The sequence below is a fragment of the Meles meles genome, chromosome 2 (genome assembly GCF_922984935.1).
Source record: "Meles meles chromosome 2, mMelMel3.1 paternal haplotype, whole genome shotgun sequence".
Lineage (NCBI taxonomy): Eukaryota > Metazoa > Chordata > Mammalia > Carnivora > Mustelidae > Meles > Meles meles.
Genome location: NC_060067.1, coordinates 1390994 through 1399748, shown reverse-complemented (window position 1 = coordinate 1399748; position 8755 = coordinate 1390994).

The window sequence follows — 8755 nt, the reverse complement described above, 5'->3', positions numbered from 1 at the left end:
GTGACCGGAGAAACGTGTTTGGAGGAGAAATGAGAGTCAGAGTTGGGTGAAATTGGCTTCACTAAAAAAACTAGTACAAGTAGCTCCAAATGTTGTATTTGTAGAAAGGAACCACTTGAGCTAAAGGACAAATATGCGGTGAAATCTCATACCCGGAATGAGTATGAAAGCAGGACGGCCTGGGTCAAGGAGAGTCTGATCCTTAATTTGGCCATTTTCTAAGGGGACTTTACTTATACGCTCCGTTGGTCTCATTTCATTGCCTTCGAAAGACTTTAACCGGCATTCCAGTTTCCTAATTACAACTATTGTAATTGCCTTGGGGTGGGCTTTCTAAACCTTCCAATAACATGCTCACTTTAATTACTGGAAATGAGAGGCTCAAAACACGGTGGCTCACCCACACTGTGACCTTCTTGACTCTCGCATCAATATTTTTCTACTAAAGGGGAAACCCTGATGAGTCTTCTCCACCCAATTTGGCGCGATGCTGCGTTTGTCCAACGAGGATGAGCACAGTGGTGCAAAGGACTTTTTAGAGCTCTGGCTTCTAACCCTGTCGGCAAGGTGACCAGCATGGGGTGAGCGGCATTACACACAGAATTTGTAGCAATTTTCCCAATGAATCTAGAAAGGTCAGGCCCTATGGCTGTCCATTTCTATACTGATACCTGAAACCTCACGTATTAGAGCCCTGCTTTTCACACCAGGCTTCGAACCCTCATAGACAAACTCTCGAGCCACGCTAGGGTGTAGAGTCCACGCCCAGGGGGCAACTGAAAACGTCACATACTATGACTGTTGATCTGTCACACCTTAGAAGGAACGAGTGTATCAGATCCTTTTCTGTAAGCATATTTTTAGCTTTGGGTTTTTAAGTTTTCTAAAAATTTTAAAAACAGATTTTAATGGGCGATAAATAAATGGGACGTAAAAAAGACATTGGACACTCACGGTGATGGGAAAAGATCTAAAAACGGAGGTCACATCAGGCTCCCTAAAAAGCAGGCTGTGCGATGGAGGTGGCCATATGGGGGTTTATTGGGGCTGCTCTCCGGACTCCACTTGTGGAAGGAAAGGGAAGGGTACAGGACCGAGCGCAGGAAGAATCTCGGCCCTGGTAAAACTTCGCAAAGGTCTCAGTCCACCACACAGGGAACCCTGAATGGGGGTAGACTTGTCCCCAGCGGGGGCGGAGCTAAGAGCTGCGCTGGAAAGAAGGCATGACGCTGGGCAAGATGACTGTTCATCCGAGGACATTTCCCGAGAGGGCTGACAGCCGCGGGTGGTCAGCTGCTCTCCTAGCAGCGGCGGCATCTGTGTGGAGGGCTGCGGTGTCCCCGACAACACACGCTACTTTGACACACTTTGTCAAGGGCAGAAACTGGCCGTGACCGACTTACTCTAGTCGGACATGATCCCGTATTAGAACCCAGAAGGTTGCTGGTCTTTGAGGATCGACTCTCTAGACAGATAAACAAATGGGCCACTGGCTCAGGAGGCTTGCTTGGGTCTCATGTCCCTTCTTAACAGACCTCTTGTGAGCTTAAGACAGGTGACTGGCCATAAGGTCTCGATTCTTCATTACAAAGTGAGGAAACCCATATTCACGTCCCTTAAGGTGCTGATAACCTGGTTAATTTGAAGAAAGTGGGCCTGATTCTATCGGACACGTCGTGAGAGATCAGTGAGTGCCTTCGTCTTCCGTCTGCCCCCGAGGAAAGGACCGCGGACTGAAACATGGTCGGCCTTGACCACCTCCAGGGCTGCAGAGAGCTTTTGAGGTGACCCACAAAACACGACGTATAAAACGTCTCCACCTCTGATTTTGAGAGACATTAAATAGTGGCCTATTTAGAAGATGAGGTAGTTAAATACATCTTCCTCGAATTAGCATTGATGATCATTTACAGAAATATTCCAAGTGGGCAGAAAGGCAAAAGCAACCCAGAACAAAGAGTGAGTTGGGGTGAAAAGCGGGCGCCATACGGCCTTGGTCTGAGAACCCACGAGGAGGATCAGCGATGGAGGCTCGTCCAGGCCAGCCGACAGAGACAGGTTCCAGAAGGACAGCTGCTTACCCCATCCTCCCTGGTGGGGGTGGTTCACAAAGGGAGTAGCGAAAGACACGCCCTATGCTCCATCCGCCGTGTGAAGAGCGTCTCCCTCTGAGAGTTGTTGCAGTGTTGACTCTCCCACTAAACTAGGTTTAGGAAAAAACGCAACAGAAACAGACTCAAACTCTCCTGAGCTGCCTTCTCCCATGTCACGTCTACAGCTAAGATTTACACTTTGAAAACAGCAAACCTGTGGCGCTCACTCGGTTAAACTGGAACAAAGTCAGGGGCAAGAGAATTGCTTAAATAGTGGGTTATAAAAATTAGGGAATCCAGAAACTGCTGGTCTGAGATAGATGGTAATGTTACAAGACTTTATTTCAAGGGGCACCTGGGTGGCTCAGTGGGTTAAAGCCTCCGCCTTCGGCTCGGGTCATGATCCCGGGGTCCTGGGATGGAGCCCCACATCGAGCTCTCTGCTTAGCGGGGAGCCTGCTTCCTCCTCTCTCTCTGCCTGTCTCTCTGCCTACTTGTGATCTCTCTCTGTCAAATAAATAAATAAAATCTTAAAAAAAAAAGATTTTATTTCAAGCATCAGTTCTTCCTTTGTATGCTCGTGGGTGTGCATGCATGCATGTGTCTGCGTGTGTGTGTACATGGGTGTGTGCATGTGTGTGTTTCATGTTCAGCCAGACACCACCAAACGGGCCCGCTCGTTTTGATAAAGGTCAGATACAGCGGAAAGCTGCGCTCAGTTAAGGGACTGACGTTTGCCGAAGGCGTCTCCATTTGGTACCTGCCGCTTGCACCACACAGACACGCTGGATGACTTCTCACTCACTGGTAGATGTCGGAATGGACCTACTCATATTACTAACAATGTGGAAGTCATTCACACATGAATCCAGGGGTCCCAAAAGTGCACACTACTTGGATGCTGTCTTAGACATGACAGTCGGCCAATTTTAGGATTTCTAGACGAAATATAAATTTCCATTTGGTCTTCCTGCTTTAGCAAACCGGTATTGATACATGCACACTGAAAATAGTGGCATCCCTCCAGGCAAAGCGTGGCATTCATATTTTTTAAGTGCTTGATTATAAAACACAACCAGCTAAAGGGAAAAAATTATACCCCTGAATAAATGATAAAATTACAGTGTTTTCTTGTAGTCCATGAATACTGAAAATTTCAATTAACCGAGTGAAAAGACATTGAGTGTGCCGGCAGGATTTATGCGCAGACTAATGACCATCATCTGCATTCTATTTAGCTAATGAAGGTCTGGAACACTTGTGGATAATTAAGGGAAAGCTGATGGGAGGATTTCGAACCATGGAAAGATCAAATCTATTTATGTCTGCATTTAAAGCTAAACATATCTAATAGTTCACTCCATCAAGGCATAATGGCTGTTCATTTGGGATAAGATAGATGCTCTTAAGTTAAATAGGCAGGTTAGCTCCCAAAACACGAAATTCATTCCTCATTCATTCATTCAATACTTATTAAACAGCTTCCGTGTTCCTCTGCCCTTATGGATCAACACAATAGCGCCATGATTTCCCTGATGCTTCCCCACCACTTCCCTCCTCCAGCTCAATTACGCTTACAGCTCCGGTTTTAACTTGACCCAAGTAACTTCTGACCACCTGTCTGTCTAGACAGCCACGCACACCTGCGGTCCTGGGACGTGATGGGGAAATTCACGGTGCACAGGAGGGCACTTGGCTTTTTCTGACGCCTGGCGGAGCACCCCAGGGGTGGGTCCCGGTGTCACTAACAGGTGGGTGTTCAGGTGAGGCAGACTAAAGACTGTCTAAAGGAAGACAACACCTGATATTCAGGGGAGCAAAAGGGGGAATCAAGCTCAGCGCAGCCCTACCGAATTTCACGGAACGGTGATGGCCATTTCACCCAGCTGACTTCCCCACAGGAGAAGGAGCACCTTAAAAACCCCTCACTGGGTCCCTGCCATAATCTGACAGATTTGTGTTTAACAAAGGGGATGCTTCAAGAACCTCCAGTCCTAGGATCTATGTCACTGCGTAAAACGGGACACCCTGCTGCTCGGCTTGCTGTGGGAGGTCAGCTAATGGTGGCAACTCAATCTTAGCTGCACACGTTCGTGGTTTTTTTCAGAATCCCTTCCATGTCTGAAAGAAGAGCCAGATGAAGGAAGGAAGGAAAGGAAGGAAAGAAGGAAGGAAGAAAGGAAGAAATAAATCAGCAAAATCAGAAAATCCGAGCTTACACAAAGCCAGCTGGGCATAACTCAAAGCCCGTGGGTCTCCAACACTCGTGGCACCTGGAGGTCCGGTTGAACAGGTGGTTGGGCCCCACCTCCCGGTTTCTGATGTGGAGGGTATGGGGTGGGACCCAACAGCGTGTGCTTCTAACACATTCTCAGGTGAGGATGATGCTCTTGGTCTGGGAACCATCTCGTGGGAATCAGCGATCTCAGCTTTACCCAAAGGAAGTCAACAACAGTGATAACTATGTCTTTTATGACCTCACAAGAGAGGAAAAAGTGTCTTTGAATTTCCATAAGTAAAATTTTAATTAGTGACAATACTAATATCTTCTAATATTTACATATACGTTCCAACCTCTAAAGCCTCTTGACATCAACTTCCAAATGACACTGTAAGGTCGTGTTCTTGTAGGACACTGAGAATCAGAAAGGTTAAGTGACTTGCCCAAAGTTTCTTAACTAGTTAGAAGTCAAACCGAGACTCAGATCACTGACCTTCAGAAATATTTCTAGCATAGAATTGTACTATGAGAACTGTACTCCAAGTACAAGAAGAAATTAATTTAAAAACTAAAAGAGGGGATGCCTGGGTGGCTCAGTTGTTAAGAGTCTGCCTTCAGGGGCGCCTGGGTGGCTCAGTGGATTGGGTCGCTGCCTTCGGCTCGGGTCATGATCTCAGGGATCGAGCCCCGCATCGGGCTCTCTGCTCGGCGGGGAGCCTGCTTCCTCCTCTCTCTCTGCCTGCCTCTCTGCCTACCTGTGATCTCTGTCTGTCAAATAAATAAAAAAAAAAAAAAAAAAAAGAGTCTGCCTTCAGCTCAGGTCATGATCCCAGCATCCTGGGATCGAGTCCCACATCGGGCTCCTTGCTCAGCAGGGAGCCTGCTTCTCCCTCTGCCTCTGCCTGCCATTCTGTCTGCCTGTGCTTGCTCTGTCTCCCTTTCTCTCTCTCTGACAAATAAATAAATAAAATCTTTTTTAAAAATTTAAATTTAAAAAATAAAAATAAAAACTAAAAAAGTGGGGTGCCTGGGTGGCTCTGGGTTAAGCCGCTGCCTTCAGCTCAGGTCATGATCTCAGGGTCCTGGGATCGAGGCCTGCATCAGGCTCTCTGCTCAGCATGGAGCCTGCTTCCCCCCCCACCCCACTCTCTGCCTGCCTCTCTGCCTGCTTGTGATCCCTGTCTCTCTCTCGTCCAATAAATAAGTAAAATCTTTAAAAAAAAAAAAAAACTAACAAAGAGAGGTTGCTCTAGTCTGACAATATCAATGTCAAAGTTCCTTCACTGATTTTTTTCTTACTCAGCACCATTCTTAAAAGCTAATGAGCCTTTGCATTCATTGTGAATCATATAAAAGAGATTTTTTTAAAATCTCCCTTAAAAGGGCTAGGTGGAACAGAAACGGAGAAGTGTATATTTAAAGTCCAAATACAACGATAAGGTTGGCAGCAACCGCAAACTCTGGAATGCCGCCAGGAGGAGAGGGCTACTTCCTCGGACAGTCCTCCTTCCTGCAGGGCGTGGGGCTTTGGTGTTTCCCCAGGCCGGCATCTGTGGGCCAGGGGACAGTAGGAAACTCTGGATGTGCAGAGAGTGGAAGGAATTCCATGGTTTACAAATAGCACAGAGGTTTTAAAAACAAAAACAAAACAAAAAAAACCGATGGGACCCGAGGCTGCTGTCCACAAACATCCCCCACCAGAACGGCCACGAAGAGGACAGACTAGGGTCTGCACCCTCACACCCTGACCCTGAGCAGGAGGCTCCCGTGAGATGAGGGCAGTGGCGCTCCGGGGCAAGGGGAGGGGACACTGTCAGAACGCATTTCTCGCACTCTATGACAGTACTTGAACATGGCCAGTTAGTGCCAGGAGGACAGAGCAGAGGAGCAAAGACCCGCAATGAAGACACAACAAAACACAACCTACTGGGACAAATGACGCCCACTGGTGGTGTCAGGCTTCATCTCTCAACGCTGCAGACCAGGCCTCCCTAAAGCCATCAACTTACTATAACAAGGCTGTACACCGCTATGCAGGGTCCCTCCATTGTTTCTCCCGAGCAAAATATCCTAATCCGACCTGTTAGGAGCTGAAGGGACGAGGGACGGAAGGAACGGAGACAAACGAGAAGACCAGAGGATTCCTGCACGTGCCGACTTGAAAACCACAGGAAGGAAACCCCACACTCCACTCTATGTCTGTCGGCACCTGGAATTTGGGGGTCAGTAGCTCTGACACTTTAAATACCAGGAGGACATCAATTATTTCGAAAGATCGCTTCTCAATGTTTAGGAATTGAGATCCTTAAGATCTCTCCGCATCGTGACTGTAATCTCTACTGTCCTCCGCACAAATGCCTGGACAGGACTTGCTCCACTCCGCCCTGCACGCTCCCTGAGGCCAGAGGGCAACTCCTTATCATCTCGGTACCCTGTACTTCCCCACGGTCCCGGGGGACGAATGAGGACACGGTAGGAACCTCATGATGTTCGCTGATTGTACAGGGACTAAGATGAGGGAGGCAGGGGATGGAAAGAGGAAGAAGCGCGGAAGGAGAAACAGGAGATCGAGGCAGGGAAAGAAGGACAAGTAACACTAACGCGGGCATAACAGTCTACAGTGGGAAAAGTGCTGGAGCTGAACTGTGTCCCCCGGGAAAAGATGCCGATGTCCTAACCCCTGGTACCTATGAATGTGACCTTATTTGGAAATAGTGTCTTTACAGACGCTCCGGTTAGATGAAGCCATTAGGGTGAGTCCTAACTCAATATGGCCAGTGTTCTTACAAAAAAGGGGAAATTCAGGGGCGCCGGGGTGGCTCAGTGGGTTAAGTGTCTGCCTTTGCCTCAGGTCATGATCCCAGGGTCCTGGAATGGAGCCCATTGGGCTCTCTGCTTCTCGGGGAACCTGCTTCTCCCTCTCCCTCTGCCTGTCACTCCCCCTGCTTGTGATCTCTCTCTCTCTCTCTCTGTGTCAAATAAATAAATAAACCTTTTAAGAAAGGGGGGGATATTTGGACACATACGTGCACAGAGGGGTGATGAGACAAAGACAGCCATGGGATGATGGAGGCAGAGACAGGATGGACGCAGGTGCAAACAAGGGAACACAGAGGATGGCTGGCCACCCCCCACAGCTAGGGAGAGGCCACGAAGGATCAACCCACAGTCTCCAAGACAGCACGGCCCTGCTGATGCTCAGTTTTGAACTTCAAGCCTCCGGAACTGTGACGCAATAAACTCCTGTTGTTTAAACCGCCCAGTTGATGTTTGCTATGGTTTCCCTAGCAGTGTAATACCGCAGTCCGTAACCGGTTCCTCCGCCTACTAACCAACCGAAGCAGTGATTGACAAACCATTCCCGGGGAGGGGCCGACAGTAAATATTTTAGACTTTGGGAGCCAAAAGGTCTCTGTTACAACTCAACTGCATCAATACAGCAGGAAGGAAGTCACGGAAAATACATAAATGAGTAAGGATGGCTGTGTTCCAACACGACTTTATTTTACAGACACTGCAATTTAAATTACATAGAATTTTCATGTGTCAAAAAATATTCTTCTTTTGCTTTCTTTTCAACTATTTAAAAACGTGAAAACCACACTTCGCTAGCCAGCTGTTCGAAAAGAGGCAGCGGGCCAGATCTGTCCTGCTGGCAACGGTTCGTGTGCCTCTGGGTACAGACCTAGGAATCAAAAACACCTGACTCTGTCCTGATTCCACTAATTACTATTTCATAATTGTGAAAAGATCACTGGCTTCCGTCTTCAAGAGAACATACTAGGGTGCCCAGGCGGCTCAGTCAGTTGAGCATCCCACTCTAGATTCCGGCTCAGGTCCCGACCTCACAGGTTGTGGGATCAAGCCCCACGTCAGGCTCTGCCCCAGTGGGAACCCGCTCAGTCTCTCCCTCTGCCCTTCCCACTTGCACAGGCACGCTCTCTTTCTCTTTCTCTCAAATAAGTAAATCTTTTAAAAGATTAAAAATGAATTTTAAAAAGAGAACATAATAGACCTTTCCCGACCCACAGAGAAGGTTATTATGAGGATGAGATGAAGATCGTGTACTTCAAAGTACTTTGTATACGTAATGGCATTGGTTCTGGCTACAGTATCTTACTCTTCAGAAACAAACATTAACGCTGCGGTCAAGATGATGATCCCTGACTGAGTCGTGGGGCCAAGGCAGGCGGAAGCGAAGACAGAAGCCCCTTCGATCACCCACATCTCCGGACACATCGGCAAGTGGACAAGGAGATGCAAACCACATGAAGACGTGAGCAGATGGACTCTCTGAGGAAAACCGCGAGTCCAAGACAAATGGCCATCACCGTTGGTCATATTTGACCCTGGCTGCTGCAAACCGAGAGTTTCTTCTTCCAGGCAATGCCGTGGACGAGGACAGTTTGCTGCTGGGAGGCTGCACGGTAATTCAGTCCCC